This window comes from Lepus europaeus, chromosome 19 (assembly GCF_033115175.1).
Source record: "Lepus europaeus isolate LE1 chromosome 19, mLepTim1.pri, whole genome shotgun sequence".
NCBI lineage: Eukaryota > Metazoa > Chordata > Mammalia > Lagomorpha > Leporidae > Lepus > Lepus europaeus.
In genome coordinates this window covers 7,418,458-7,434,603 of record NC_084845.1, presented here as the reverse complement: position 1 = coordinate 7,434,603, position 16,146 = coordinate 7,418,458, and positions in this window count along the sequence as shown.

Below are 16,146 nucleotides of genomic sequence, written 5' to 3'. Positions count from 1 at the left end.
TGCAGGGTCCTTACTGGGGGCATCCTGGACAGCTGCCCATGTGCTGTCCTGGGCACTTACTGTGGATCAGGCCCGTGTGGGCTGGACGTCACCTCCCTGTGGACACCGGTCATCTTGTCACCTGCTGCCTCCATCAGCTTGTTTATCATCATCACTCTGACGCCCCCAGAGAGTTCCAAATCACCCTCCCAGACGCACAATGAACCATGAGCAGTGCAAAGCAGGCGTTTGGGGATGAGTTTTCCCAAACTGAATATCGGAAAGTAAACTTCAGGATGACACCATCAGAAGTTCATCTCCACACAGCTGCTGGCAATCATGATCTCACTATTGGTTTCTGAATGTTCTTATTCAAGAATGATGCTTGACTTTATTTTCCTTCTCCAATGTGTGGTTATTTCTTAGAATTTATGTTTTTCCCTCTAGAATGCTATTAATGTCTTTTTGGGGAATTACTTTTTATTATTTAAAAATTTATTTATTTATTTGAAAGGCAGAATGAGAGATTATCTTTCATCTGCTGGTTCATTGCCCATTGCCAAAATGACTGAGGCTGGGCCAGGCTGGAGCCAGGAATTCCATCCTCGTGGAATTGCTTGGGCCCAAGTGCTTGGGCCATCCTCTGCTATTTTCTCAGGAAAGTTACAAAGAAGCTGCTTTGAACTTGAGGCAGCTGACACTCAGGGTGATGCTGGCTTAAAACCAGATTAACCTGCTGCACACAATACTGGCCCCAGCTGTGCGTGTTCTAGTACCATTGTTTTCTTATAGGGTTCTATTTCTATCTTCCAACTTAAAGGACAATAGGGTTGACAAATGTCACTGTCCCTCACTTCCTCCCTCACACCAGAGACCCCCATGCAGAAATATTGCTGATTCCTCACAAAACAGCTGGCAGATAAGACACAGGGAGCAGCTTGTGAAACAGATAAGGCGATTCTGAAAAGCCCCCTACTTCTTGCTGGCAGCAAGCCTCCTTCCCCACTGGCAGCAAGTTCTCTTTTTTTTAAGTTTTTACTTATTTACTTGAGAGGTAGAGTTACAGTGAAAGGGAGAGACAGAGAGAAAGGTCTTCCATACAGAAGTTCACCCCACAAATGGCTTCAACAGTCACAGCTTTGTTGATCTAAGGCCAGGAGCCAGGAGCCAGGAGCTTCTTCCATGTCTTCCACACAAGTGCAGGGCCCCAAGCACTTGGGCCATCTTCCACTGCTGTTCCAGGCCATAGCAGAGAGCTGGATTGGAAGAGGAGCAGCCAGGATGAGAACTGGGCCCCAAATGGGATGCCAGTGCAGGGCCACAGGCAGAGGATAAACTGTGCCACAGTGCTGGCCCCAAGTTCCCTCTTCAGCCAGTAAAAACCCAGCCCACACATGCCCTGAGCACAGTCTTTTCACAAGAACAGACTGTCCCCACTCTCTGCTTCAGTAAAAGCACCTGTCTTTGTTGACCTTGGTCTCTGATCCTTATTCTGTCTCATTTCTGGGGGCTACAAAAGGCCAGAACCCCAAGATATTCCAAACCTAACATTTGTTTACATAATGGATTTCATAGGAAGGAATTTTAGTTTACTTTCTCTAAGTGCATATGTAAAAATACTATGCTTCAGGATGAATGTAGTAAGATGTGAGAAATCTATTCAATGATTTATTTTGGGGCTGGTGCTGTGGCATGGAAGGTAAAGTTGCCACCTGTGGCACCAGCATCCCATATGGGTTCTGGTTCCAATCCCCACTGTTCTACTTTCCAGCCAGCTCCTTGCTGATGTGCCCAGGAAAGCAGCAGAAGATGGCCCAAGTGCTTGGGCTCCTACACCCATGTGGGAGAACTTGGAAGATGCTCCAGGCTCATGGCTTCAGCCTGGCACAGCCCCAGCCATTGTGGCTATTTGGGAAGTGCTCCAGCAGATGGAAGACCTCTGTCTCCTAGTCCATATCTCATTATACCTGTACTCAGATCACAGGTGTCTAGATGAATTAAACTCTTGGATCTTGTGGACACTCAGTGTTCACTGCACAGTGGCTTTTACCAAGTGCCTCACGTGTGCTGGAGAAACATGAGGATTTTGAGTTCTGTGGGATTTACTGTTCTACACAGTTACGTCATGGGTGTTAAGTGTCTTGCTCACATTTCTGACACCACTGTGTTGTTGTGGGTTGTTTTTCTGTTCATGGGTAAAAAGGCTGATGATTCCCACTGTGGTGTGGGATTTTTCTCATGTTTATGGTTCTATCATTTTATACCACTTATTAAAATTTTATTAATTTCCATATACAAAGATAATAACTATATTAAGGTCATCTCTGAGATGTGGCAGCGAATTGAGAATAGAAATGTAGAGGAATGAAATGGTCACTTTGGAATACAACTGTTGGTTTTAGCACAGATTTATACTCATGTGAAACTATGGTGTTCTTTTTTTTAACTTTTATTTCTTTAAAAGAGTTACAGACAGGGAGAGGCAGAGACAGAAAGAGAAACAGTGGTCTTTCTGCTGGTTCACTCCCAAATGTACACAAAGGCCAGGGCCGGGCCGGGCAGAAGCGAGGAGCCAGGAACTTTAACTGGGTCCTTTAAGTGGGTGCAGTGCCCCAAGAACTTGGGCCATATTCTGCTGTCTCTCCCAGACACATGAGCAGAAATGGATCTGAAGTGCATTAGCTGAGACTCGAACTGGCAGCCACATGGGATGCGGCACTGCAGGCCATGGCCTACCCCACTACATGAAAATGCTAGCCTCAGTCTCCCCACTTTTTGCATTCCCATATCCATCTAGTCACGGTGATTTATTTCGATTCACAATGTGTGGTGTATGACACCCAGTTGCCATGGAAGGGTTGAGGCAATGCTCCTACTTGGTAAATACAAATTACCTAATGTACCTAATGCAAAATTGACATGGGTGGGTGTTTGGTCTGGCAGTGAAAATGTCACTTGGTATACAGACATCCTGCAACCAAGTATCGAAGTCCAAACCCCAGCTCTGGGGTCTCCAATTATGGCTTCATTCTGATGCACACACTTGGAGGGAGCAGCTGAGGACTCAAATACATGGGTTTCTGCCACCCATGCAGAAGACCTGGCTTGAGTTCCTGGTTCCCAGCTTCACCCAGGCCCAGTAACTGGGTGCTGTGGGCATTTGAGGGACAGAACCAGCAGGTAGGAATATTTGTATGTCTGTCTGTGTGTCTCTCTGACCCTCCCCCCAAAAAAATAAAACTTATAAAATATACAGTGAGAAAAACAGACGAGTTGAACAAAAATCTAAGAAGCAATCAACACAATTATTTACAGTATCTCCAAAAGTAATGATTTCTTGTACGAGTTCTAAAACACGTAGAGACAGAATCACTTGAAGACTGCAAATACCCTTCCAGAAACCAGAAACACAGGACACATTTAGTGAACCACAATGAAGGACTTGAAAAGTTTTGTTTGAAGGCCATCAGTGACATCATCAGAAAGAGGACTTGTGTAAGGCAAGTACACGTGATCCTAGTTGCAAAAATCCAGACTAGGTTTGTGGAAGAAACATCCTGTAGGGGGCGTTTTACTAGGATTTTACCATTGTTTTTGGAAGCACAATGCATTCTGAACCTGCTTGAGCTGAATTCAGATTCTGCCGCTTTGGGGATGATCAGCCGAATGGCACCAGACACAATCAGGGAACCAATGTTATGGGTTTCAGGGGGGCGGGGGAAGAAGTCCGCAGATGTGCACTGCATGCGACCTGGTTCACTCATCATCCTGCCTGAGGAAGATGAGGCAGAAACCACTCAAAAACAACCCTGTCGTCTGGCATCAACTCTACTACAGAGCTGGCTTCTAATCATCTAGCAGAGGAAAGAAATCCTACGTGTAACAAACACCAGCAATACCGCGAACTTGTCTTCCATTCTACCATTCGTGCTTTCAAACTTCTTTGTAATTTAAGACTATATTAGTTGGAATTACTTGAAACTGTGTTGCCTATTATGGTCAACAATGTTAAATACTCTTAATTTTTTAAAAAGTATTCTATAGGGGCTGGCGCTTTGGCATAGCTGGTAAAGCCACTGCCAGCAGTGCCGGCATCCCATATGTGCACCAGTTTGAGACCTGGCTGCTTCACTTCTAATCCAGCTTCTGCTATGGCCTGGGAAAGCAGTAGAAGATGGCCCAACTCCTTGGGCCCTGCACCCACATGAGAGACCGGTGCTTGGGGCTGTGTTTTCCCCAGCTGAGCAAACGTCAGAAAGTAAACTTCAGGCCGACACACGTCATCACAAGTTCGTCTCCACGCAGCTGGTGGCAATCACCCCAGCCGGTTACTTGATCAAGCCCTGGAGTTGAGTCCAAAGAATATGTTCACTCCTCCCCCAACCCACCCTCACACTGAGTTTCACCACAACCACCACAGGCACTGCTTGGTGCTGGGCACCCACGGATTGCTGTGGACTCCACCTGTCTGTTAAAATGTGTGTGCCTCCATGTAAGAATGACCTTCCTCCCAGAACCTTCCGGACCTTCCACCCAACACAGGATGCAGACTACAGGAAGGAGAAAATGAAATATATACATACAAAGCAGCTTGATTAGTAGAACTCTGTCAGTAACTGTGAACACCTCCACCTGCTCTTTTTTTAATTTTTTTATTGAAAACATTTATTTGATAAATATAAATTTCATAAGTACAACTTTTGGATTATAGTGGTTCTTCCCCCATACCTGCACTCCCACCACAAACCATCCCACCTCCTACTCCCTCTCCCATCCCATTCTTCATTAAGATTCATTTTTAATTATCTTTATAGACAGAAGATCAACTCTATACTAAGTAAAGAATACAACAGTTTGCACCCACACAGACACACAAAGTATAAAGTACTGTTTGAAGACAAGTTTTACTGTTAATTTTCATAGTATAACACATTAAGGACAGAGATCCTACATGGGGAACAAGTGTACAGTAACTCCTGTTGTTGATTTAACAATTGACACTCTCATTTATGACATCAGTGATCACCAGAGGATCTTATCATGAGCTGTCAAGGCTATGGAAGCCTCTTAAGTCCACAAACTCTGACATTATTTAGACAAGGCCATAATCAAAGTGGAAGTTCTCCCCTCCCTTCAGAGAAAGGTAGCTTCTTCTTTGATGGCCCTTTCTTTCCACCAAGGTCTCGCTCACAGAGATCTTTCATGTAGGTCATTGTTTGCCAGTGTCTTGGCTTTCCATGCCTGAAATACTTTCATGGGATTTTTAGCCAGATCTGAATATCTTAAGGGCTGATTCTGAGGCCAGAGTGCTATTTAGGGCATTTGTCATTCTATGACACTGCAGTGTGGCCCATTTCCCATGTTGGATCATTCTCTCCTTTTTAATCCTATTATTATTATTAATTTTAATTTTAATCCATTATTATTAGCAGACACTTGGTCTTATTCATGTGATCCCTTTGACAATTAATTCTATCTTTATGATCAGTTATGAATTTAAACCCATCACTTTAACCACTAAGATGGCATTGGTAACTTCCAACTTAATGGGATTTGGAGTCCCATTGTAAGTTTTTAGCTTTACCCTTAGGGGTAAGTCCAAGGGAACATGTGCCAAACTGTACATCTCCTCCCTCTCTTATTCCAATTCTTATTTTTAACAGGGATCAATTTTCAATTGGATTTAAACACCTAAAAATAATTCTGTGTTAAGAGTTCAACCAGTGGTATAACTACCTGCTCTTAAAATAAATATGTCCCTCTTTCTCCCAAGCTACTCATTATGATGTATTAGCCTTGGCTAATTTCCTATACATTTATTCCATTTCCAGCCTGCTGCCCTCCACAGAGGCTGCACCTGAGCTCAGAAGGGAACAGCTCCATTTCAGAATTCAATACCCACAACCAGATAAAAGTCACATGCTGGGGCACATGCTGTGTCATAGTGGGTAAAGCCACTGCCAGCAGCACCGGCATCCCATACAGGCACAGGTTAGACTCCCAGCTGCTCCACTTCTGATCCAGCTCTCTGCTGTGGCCTGAGAAAGCAGTGCGAAATGGCTCAAGTCCTTAGGCCCCTACACCCTCGTGGGAGACCCAGAGGAAGCTCTAGGCTCCTGGCTTTGGATCGGCACAGCTCCAGGTGTTGTGGCCATTTGAGCAGTGAACCAGTGGACGGAAGACCTCTCTCTGTCTCTCTGCCTCTCCTTCTCATTTTGTGTAACTCTTTCAAGTAAATAAATAAATCTTTTTAAATTTTTTTTAAATGGAAATAATTACAATAGGAACTGTCACAGTGTAGGCAGCAGACCTACTTACTGGGTGGTGATGAGGAGGGCATTGGGTTTCTAGAAGCTGCTGGTGCTGTTTCTTGGTCTGGGTGTTGCTTGCATGGGAAAACATGGAACTGAATAATTTGCTGAGTATCTGTTGAACTTCACAAAAGGATAGGGGAAAATACACAGCACATTGGAAGGAAAGGACAACTAACACTGCAACCTGAATTGAACCTGGAGGATGAAGCAAAAAGATGTTTTCACCCTGTACTGATTAAGGAGAAGAGCGTCATGGGGAGAGAAGGTGGAGGGCCGTCCAGGAGGCATCCGCTTCTGCTTGCTCCAGAGGGACAGAAAGGAACCAGTGGAGGAAAGACCATTTCCCCAGGTGGGGATCGCAACCCATATGAGACAGTAATGAAAATCCACCTGCTCCATCTCAGCCAATTTCTCTCATCTCTCTGAAAGTTCCTCTCAGGGTAAAGCACCAAGGTTAGATGCTCATGGAGAACACTGAGTGTTGTCTCAGGAAATGCATCTAAACTGCAAAATGCTGGAAGATAGCGGAAAAGAACACTATGGAAGGAAGAGGACCAATGCCCAGGAACCCTGGGGTCAGGTAAGGTGGACTCCAGCAGCCAACAGAGTGTGTCACTGCTGCTGGTGTCACTCCAGCAGCAGTGACAGAGAGGGGTGCATGGGTTCCAACTGCACAGCACTCACTAGGAACATTCAGGATGTTATGTCAATGATGAGAGAAATGGAAGAGGCTGACCCCTTAATGTTTTAAATATTTATTTATTTATTTGAGAAAGAGAGTTACAGACACAAAGAGAGACAGAGAGAAATCTTGCATCCACTGGTTCACTCCACAATTGGCCCCAATGGCCAGAGCTAGTCTGATCTGAAGCCAGGAGCTTTTTCAGGTCTCCCACATGGGTACCAGGGCCCAAGCACTTGGACCCTCTTCTACTGCTTTTCAGGTGCAATAGCAGGGAGCTGGATCAGAAGTGGAGGCCCGGGACTCAAACTGTCACCCAAATGGGATGCCAGTGCTATAAGCATAGGCTTAACTTTCTACTCCACAGTGCCAGCCGGAGACCAGCCTCTTGATAGGGGATTATTAAAATGAGGGACGACGCTGCTGAACAATGCATTTTCCAAACTCCACATACTTATAGCAGATGGCAACAGCAGACTGGGACCCATCACACATATTTGATGAAGAATGAAAAGAAGAGACATGGTGATGGGGATCAGCTGAATAGACTGATCTAGACCATGAGTCCTCCAGCACAGCACAGGTGGGGTCACCACTGTGGAGGGACTCACACAGATGCTGAACACAGTACTGCACATCATCCCAGGGTAAGGCGCAGGGCTCCTCCCCTGCCCAACTCCCTGTTTACAGCTCCTGTCACAAGCACTTCCTTTCTTTTTATTTTAAAGATTTATTTTATTTATTTGAAAGACAGAGTTAGAGAAGTAGAGACAGAGAGAGAGGTCTTCCATCCACTGGTTCACTCCCCAAATGGCCACAATGGCCAGAGCTGTGCCGATCTGAACCCAGGAGCCAGGAGTCTCTTCCAGGTCTCCAACACAGGTGCAGAGGGCCAAGGATTGGGCCATCTTCTATGGCATTTACTTTCAATTCCCACACACTGGGTACTTTTTTAAAAATTTATTTGTTTACTTATTTGACAGAGTTACAGGGACAGAGGAAGACACGTAGGGTGGGTGTCTCCTATGCACTGGTTCACTCCCCAAATGGCTGCAACAGAGGAACTGGGCAGATCCAAAGCCAGGAGCCAGGAGCTTCTTCCAGGTCTCTCACATGGTTACAGGGGCCTAAGTACATGAGCCATCTTCACTGCTTTCCCAGGCCATAGCAGAGAGCTAGGTTAGGAGTGGAGCAGCTGGGACTTGAACCAGAGCATCTTGAAATCCCAACATCAGAGGCAGTGGCTTAACCCTGTGTACCACAACGCTGGTCATTAAAAACTTCACATATAACGCTCCTTAGTTAATGTGTTTTGTCTCTTTGGTCACTGATGCATAATCCACCCCAATATAGTGCCAAGAATATGTAAGGTCTTGAGTGAAGAAATGAATTTCCTCAACACAGGACAGGTTGATGGAAGCACAACAGGAACTCCCAATGTAGTGCTAAATGTCGCACTACTTGCATTTCTGTAAGACGAAAGATCAGCAGATAGAATTAGTTAGAATAGTGCAGCCATTATATAAGAAAGTATGCAGTGTAATGATTTAAACATGTAATCCTGTGCAGACCATGAATCTGGTGTTTATGTGCCTTTATTCTTAGGAGACCTCACAGCATGGGGTATTTTCATTACAGCACAGCTCAGCTCAGAGCACCCACACCTCAAGTGCTGTGGGGCTGCCTGGCTGTTTTCCTCATCTAAGTCCTGTGAACACTCCTCTGTTGTCAATGAAATGTGTGCACCACAGCAATCACGGATGCCTTAAGCAACGGGAACTCTCATCTTTGAATGGCAAGGAGTAAATTGGAGATCATTCTGTTATTTTTCATCAGCACATAAGGACAGATGGCTGGGTAGCATGAAGCCACGATTCCAGTAATCTTCTCCAGTTCTGGACATTTCTCAGTTCTATACAACGAATAGAAGATAAAGAAGTTGTCTGCACTATAAAAAACACAAAGCACAAGACCAGCACGAGAATCCTGTGTATAGCTCTGTTTTCCGGAGGTGTCTGGGAGGAGAGCCTGGGGCTGTGGATGTGCCGGGCATGACTGAGGTGCCTGCAGAGGTCAGTCACAATGCAGAGGCTGGCACAGATCATGAGCACCACAAACAGGGGATCGGGAATCACCATGCCACTCAAGAGAGCCGCTGAATAGTGATCCAGTGGCTGAGTTGGACAGTACATGTGAGCATACCCAGAACCAACAGCAGTGACACTGCCGCTGACTTCTGTGAATCGCATGCTGTGAATGTAGATCAGCAGGTTGATGATCCAAAAACTCAGGAGACAGGGCAAAATCCACTTGGACAGTTTAGACTTCAGCTACGCCCACTTAGAATGACTGGGACTCACAGTGATGGCTTGAAATGGCCTCAGGAGTGAGGTGGTGCAGAAGGACAGACCCCAGGTAACTCTGTATGTCTACAAAACTGTTTTGCAACCAACACCATCCAGGAAACGTTTTACCCCAAAGGATGATGCGATATTTGGTACCAGACTGAATGTGATGGTCAAGACATTAACCAATGACAGGTGTATGAAAATCACATCTATGGGCTTCTTCAGATACAGCTGGATCAGGAAGGTGTGTGTATAACACACTTGATCTTAGCCAAAAGGCCGAGAAGCAATGTGTATGTATATAACATGAACAGCAATGGGTTCCCAAAGAAACCAAAACAAATTTGACACATGAGGGAAAATCCAAAAATCATGTCACTTGGCAACATTATCTCAATGACTGATTTTTTAGGTGGTTTAATTGGATAATCCAGGCCCTGACAAAACATAAAATAATTACATTGTGAGATTACAATCAAGGGCAGCTGTGGGAGAATACAATGATGGATAGTTCATAAGAGGAGGACCTGTGGAAATGTTCAAATCTTCTGTGTGTCAGGCCAGATGTGGGACACCCAGAGGCTGCATTCCAGGGATTCTGAGAACCTAAGAGTACAGAAACAGGAGCATGAACTAGGAGGCCAGGAGACATTGAAACACTAGCACCCTTTACCTCGTGCACTTCCCAGGACGTATTCAGGACATGTGAAAGACACCGAGATGTGGTTTCCTTTATTCGCATTGTTTTCTTTAGCTCATTGGCTGGCATTTTCTCTCTAAACCCATGTTGCCATAACCCAGCCTTCCTGGAGAACATTATACTCTCAGAAAATAAAGAAGAGCATGTACATACCTAGTCTTTTTTCAGTTTTGGCCATTTCACACAGTTCTCCCAAGATGATGAGCATTTACAGCCCACTTCCAACACAGAGATCACCAAGTGTGGTCTTTTTGCCTCTCCCATCCCCGTACCCTGCTACCTAAACCTCTCCATGGGTGTAGTGGTATTGTTCAGGAACAACCTGGATCACATCACCTCAGGCTGAGCAACTGGCATGGAGCAGGTAGAGGCCAAGGGTGCTGCAGCATCCCACAGTGCACAGGACAACCTGCACAACCAGGAATTTTCTAGACCCAAGTGGCACTCTCACCATGGTTGATAAACCCAGCCTAACCATGAGTCCATGCATCTTCCTGACTGCAGCACATCGAAAATCCACAGTTGGTCTGAGGATTTGTCCTCAGCCTATTATGGAAACAGAATAGAAGGTACACAAGGATCATCAGAATAGGGGTGATGTGGCAGTGAGTAAGGTTGACCTTCAAATTCAAACTGCTGATACCTCATCTCTATATGCCGGATTTGGAGACATTGTGCTTCCTTCATCCAGTTATTTCTATCAAAACTATAATCCCTTTTTGCTAAGTAAATTTCTGGGGAATTCTGTGTTTGTCTCTTTCATGCTGCCCAACTCCATGTAAGTATTCTGAACCTGGAAACCTGTCTTCCCCACCTGCACCACACCTCCACTGGCATCCATCTCTCCTACAGCAATGACATTCTCAGTCAGTATCTAGCAAAAGCAAAAAGCACTCAAATTATGTCTCGGACATCATTCCTTCAATGTTTGACATTATTCCTTCATTATCTCATTTGTCCCTCTAGCAATGTTATAGCTGTTTTTATTAGCTGGCATTATTTGAAGTTGTGATATCTGGTATGACTGGCACCTGAGGATACTTCAATTTTCACATGTACCTCACCTTTCATACGTGGGAAGCCATGTCAGATCTTCCCTCCAGCCCTTGGATGGTGTTGTCACCAGGAGGGACCACTCCCCCTCTTCCTGTGAACCACAGATCATTCTTCAGCTCTACCCTCCCATGTCACCGAATCTCTTCCCTTAGCAATCCAGTCTTCATTATTGTGTCATCCAGATGAATTCCCAAAACCCCCTTAGGGGTCTATGTGGTTCAGCTCTCTTTCCACCCAGCTGAATATCCCAGGCTCACATCTGAACAGCACCAGCCTCAGTGCTGCACAGCTCATGACTGGATGAATGGTATCAGTCCCCTGTCTATGACTAGTGGAGAAAAGTGAAACAGACTACAATGCAGACAGCACCACTGGGAAGCTTTCTCGACTCACAGGTACTCCATCTGGCATCAATAAAATAAACTGGGAGTAGGAATACACGTGGGCAAGTCATCTGCAATCATGAGAAAGACAGACAGAACTCGGCACATTATCTAGATGTACAGTCAGGGTGTAGGGATTGCCAACATAACCAAGATACTATTGGGACAGGAAAAATGAGGAAGATAGAACAAAAACATTTAGGGAGGAGTCAGTATGGAAAAAAGAAAAGAAGGAAAAAGCTAAAGACACAGCAGGAAAAAATGGCACAAACCTGAATCCAACCACACCAAAAATTACCATAAGTAAGAACAGACTAGAAGGAAGGCAGCTGGACGGCAGAGGAAGAGGCCCCTACTTGTCTTCCACCAGCAATGATTTCTCAGCCACCTACAGACAAAAAGTGTCTTTACAGAAGCTCTAAGATCCAGCTAGGAGGCTGAGCACCTCAGGAGAGCCCGAGACCAAGAGAAGCATTCTGGAAAGGCAAGTCTCCAACCAGCTACCAGGTCCCCTGATGGGGTCCCGAGTGCAGACATGGACGCAGCCCCATGGAGACTCAGTTGGGGTTTGTTGTTTAATGCTCGTGCTACTACTAAGACCGTTCACCAAGGCAGCCAGGAGGAGTCACACCCAACTATGCCTTGTGATACATACACACTGGCCTCATTCCCAGCAGTGGCCCCAAATCAATCATGCACCTTGATCCCAGGCACTCTGAGCTGCAGTCATGGAGCAGCTCCAGACGTTGAGGACGCTGGAGGAAGTCACCAATGCCAGTGCTCCCGAGGGCAGACCTGAGGACCTCGGTGAAACCACAGATCCTGAAGCCCATTAGGTCTCAGCTCAAGCCTCTCCAGCTCACAGAAGGCACCAGCAGTAGGCTGTGTCTGTGTGCCCTGGGAGGCAGGCCTGCTGACCTCAGTTCAGCCTGTACACCATACAGAAAGTCTGTGACTCAGTTTCAGTTCTCTCACCTGGGGTCCAGAATACACCCTGCCCATCCAGTGACTCAGCAGGAGTCTCACCCATCCATGCCCATGGTAATAGGTCCATCAAATGCAGATTCAACTGCAGAGTTAAATCAGATGATTTCCCAGTGCTAGGGTTACCGATATTATGTAAGCAGCGTGGTCCACCCAAGGACTGGCAAGATCTAGGCTTACCTGAGTTACAGGGCTATGAACTATGAATCTTACTATAAACCAGTAGTAGTCATTTCAAATGTGTCTCAAGGGGCTGGCACTGTGGTGTGGTAGGTTAGGCAATCACCTGCAGTGCTGGCATCCCATATGGGCACTGGTTCATGTCTGGTTACTCCACTTCCTATCAAGCTCTCTGTATGGCCTGGGAAACCGTGGAAGATGGCCCATGGGCTTGGACCCCTGCACCCACATGGGAGACCTGGAAGAAGCTCCTGGCTCCTGGCTTCAGATCAGCCCAGCTCCAGCCATTGTGGCCATTTGGGGAGTGAACCAGTGGATAGAAGACTTTTCTCTGTTTCTCCCCCTCTCTGTAACTCCACTGAATGCTTCAGTGGTAAAGTACACAAACACACCAGATACCAAAAACACCTACACACAGGTCCTAAGGATACAAACAGGAACACATTCTATTAACCACATGATGAACACAGCATAACCTTGGAGGCAAACAGAACAGAGACAGCATGAAAAAAAATCTCAAGATTATTCCATGAACAAAATGGAAACAGTCTACACAAAATAAGTGCAAAATGATACCAGAATGTGTAAAAAGACTCAAGAGAACTACCCCAAACCTGCAAGCTAACATTAAAAACTTCATCTGGGGGCCGGGACTGTAGCGTAGTGGTAAAGCCACCACCTGCAGTGCTGGCATCCCATATGGGCACCCATTGAGACCCAGCTGCTCCACTTCCAATCCAGCTCTCTGCTATGGCCTGGGAAAGCAGTGGAAGATAGCCCAATTCCCTGGGCCTCTGCACCCGCGTGGGAGACCCGGAAAAAGCTCCTGGCTCCTGGCTTCAGATTGGCATTACTCTGGCCATTGCAGCCAATTAGGAAGTGAACCCGTAGATGAAGACCTCTCCCTTTTTCTCTCTCTCTCTCTGTATCTCCCTCACTCTCTCTCTCTCTCCCCCTCCCACCTTCCCTCCTTCCCTCTCTTCCTCTATGTGTGTAACTCTGACTTTCAAATAAATCAATAAATCTTTAAAAAATACTTCATCTGCATGATTCACCACACAATTAGATTAAAACGGAAAGGATATATGGCCACCACAGGAGATGTACAAAACTGTGTGATAAAATTCAACATATATTAATGACAAAAGTCTTTACACATGTAGCAATGGATGGGATTCACCTTACTATGACAAAAAACTCCATTGTATCAGTGGTTATGTATCAAAAGTTCATCCTTTAAGACTGGATATGAGTAAAAATATTTGCTATCTCAAATTTTATTCCTCATGGTTTTGGAGGGGCTTTATTATAAAGAAAGAAAGAACAATTTAAAATAATTTGGAAGAAATTAATACCAATGATCTCCTCTCCTCTCTTTTCTGCTTCTTAAAAAACAAATTAATAAAAATTAAAATTTTAAGTATGTTATCACAAAAAATTAAAAGAAAAAGAAAGGAAGGAGGAGAGAGGGAGAGAAGGAGGGAGGGAGAAAAGTGTTGTTATATTCTTAGAATCATATCTATGAAACTAATAAAATTTGTTCTCTGTATATTAATAAATGAATAAATACAATGTAAACTTAAAAGAAATTAAAGATGAAACCTGGAACAAATCATTTCAAATGCAAATGAAATATCAATTAAGACCTTCAGAGAAAAGAAGAAAGCCAAAAGCAAAGTCCAGAATACAGGTGATCTGAGACTATGTGTGGAATTGAACAGAACTTCCAAATACTTGTTACTTGGAAACCCAAAAGGTCAGAGTGCAATGAACAATATGTGACACTGACTTAAACTAACACTCAAATGACTGAAGACACAGATTTGCAGAACTTACTCAGAATAAAAGGAATGACAGAATGAAGAAAGTAAAAGCAAAACAGAGGGACAGAATCAAGTGATGTCAACAATCACCATAGAAAAAAAGGTTAGGACGCATCTGAAGAAAACAAAAGGAGTCCTTGTAAGTGGTGTGGTGGGGCCGGGAGCAGGCTGAGGTTGCAGGCTCCTTACTGGAGGCAATCAGCTTCCCCCACACAAAGAGGCATCATGGACAGGCTGGGTCTGCGTGGCACTGACCATATATCAGGCATGGGCAGGTGGGATGTCTCCAGGTGGACACTGGTCATCTTGTCACCTGCTGCCTCCATGACCTTGCTTATCGTCCTCACTGATGCACCCAGGAGAGTCCCATACCGCCCCCCCCAGGCGCAAAATGAATCATGGGCAGTGCAAAATTAGCATCTGGGGCTGTATTTTCCCCAGCTGAGCAGTGTCAGAAAGTAAACTTCGGGATGACGTTATCAGAAGTTCATCTCCATGCAGCTAGTGGCAATCATGATTTCATTATTAGTTTCTTAATTTTATTTTTCAAGACTTAATGTTTAACTTTACTTTCCCTTTCCAATTTGTGGTTTATTGTCTATGAATTTCTACTTATCTCTTCATCAATCCTATTAATGGCTTTTTGGGGAGTTACTCTGTTATTCATTTTTAAACATTTATGTATTCATTTAAAATGCAGAATGAAAGAGAGAGATCTTTCATCTGCTGGTTCATTCCCCAAATGCCAAAATGACTAAGCTTGGTCCAGGCTGTAGCCTGGAGCCAGGATCATCTTTGTGGAATTGCTTGGGCCAAGTGCTTGGGCCATTCTCTGCTGTTTTCTCAGGCACCTCACAAGGAAGCTGCTTTGAAAGGTGGGGAGCTGACACTGGCGAGGCAGAAGCAGAGAGTGAGTGTGTGGTCTTTCTCCACTGGTTCACATGCCAAATGGTCACAATGGCTAGGGCTTGGGCCAAAGCAAGGAACCACAAGATTCCTCTGGGTTCCCCATATGGGTGCAGAAACCCCAGGACATGGGCCATATTCTGCTGTTCTTTCCAGGCCCATTAACAAGAAACTTTATTGGAAGTGGAGCAGCCAGGATCAAATGGATGCTGTAGGCTGCCACTTTCCTGCTAAGCCACAGGCCAGCCAAGTCTTCCTACTTACTACTTATTGAGTATTATGATTAATGGTGAAATGAGTCTGTGACTACAGAGTGGATTAAAACTATGTTTCTGCAAAACCTAATGAAGTACAGGGAGGAAGGGATGGGTACAGGATGGGGGGAGGGGTGGAGCCAGGGAGTGCTGGGAGTGCGGTTGGAAGTATGGAATGCATAACACCTGTTCTATTCATATTAATGAACAAATTTTAAAAGTTTAAAGAAATCCTTATATCCAGTAACCTTGTTCCAGCAAAATTTGTATGTGTGGTGACACAACAGCAGCAGCAGTTGTGCACGGATTCAATTTTTGCCTAGATTGCAATCTTCCATTTTTTATCTTGAAACTTCATGGAACTTCCTGGATGCATCTTTTGTGAAACACACTCAATGCTCATGAAGTCTAATGACTCCCATATTCACACAGTCACCCAGAGTTATTTTTCAATTCACACGTGTGTGGTATATGACAGCCAGCTACCATGGAAGGGTTGAGGTGATGCTCCCACTTGGTAAATATAAATACCAAAAC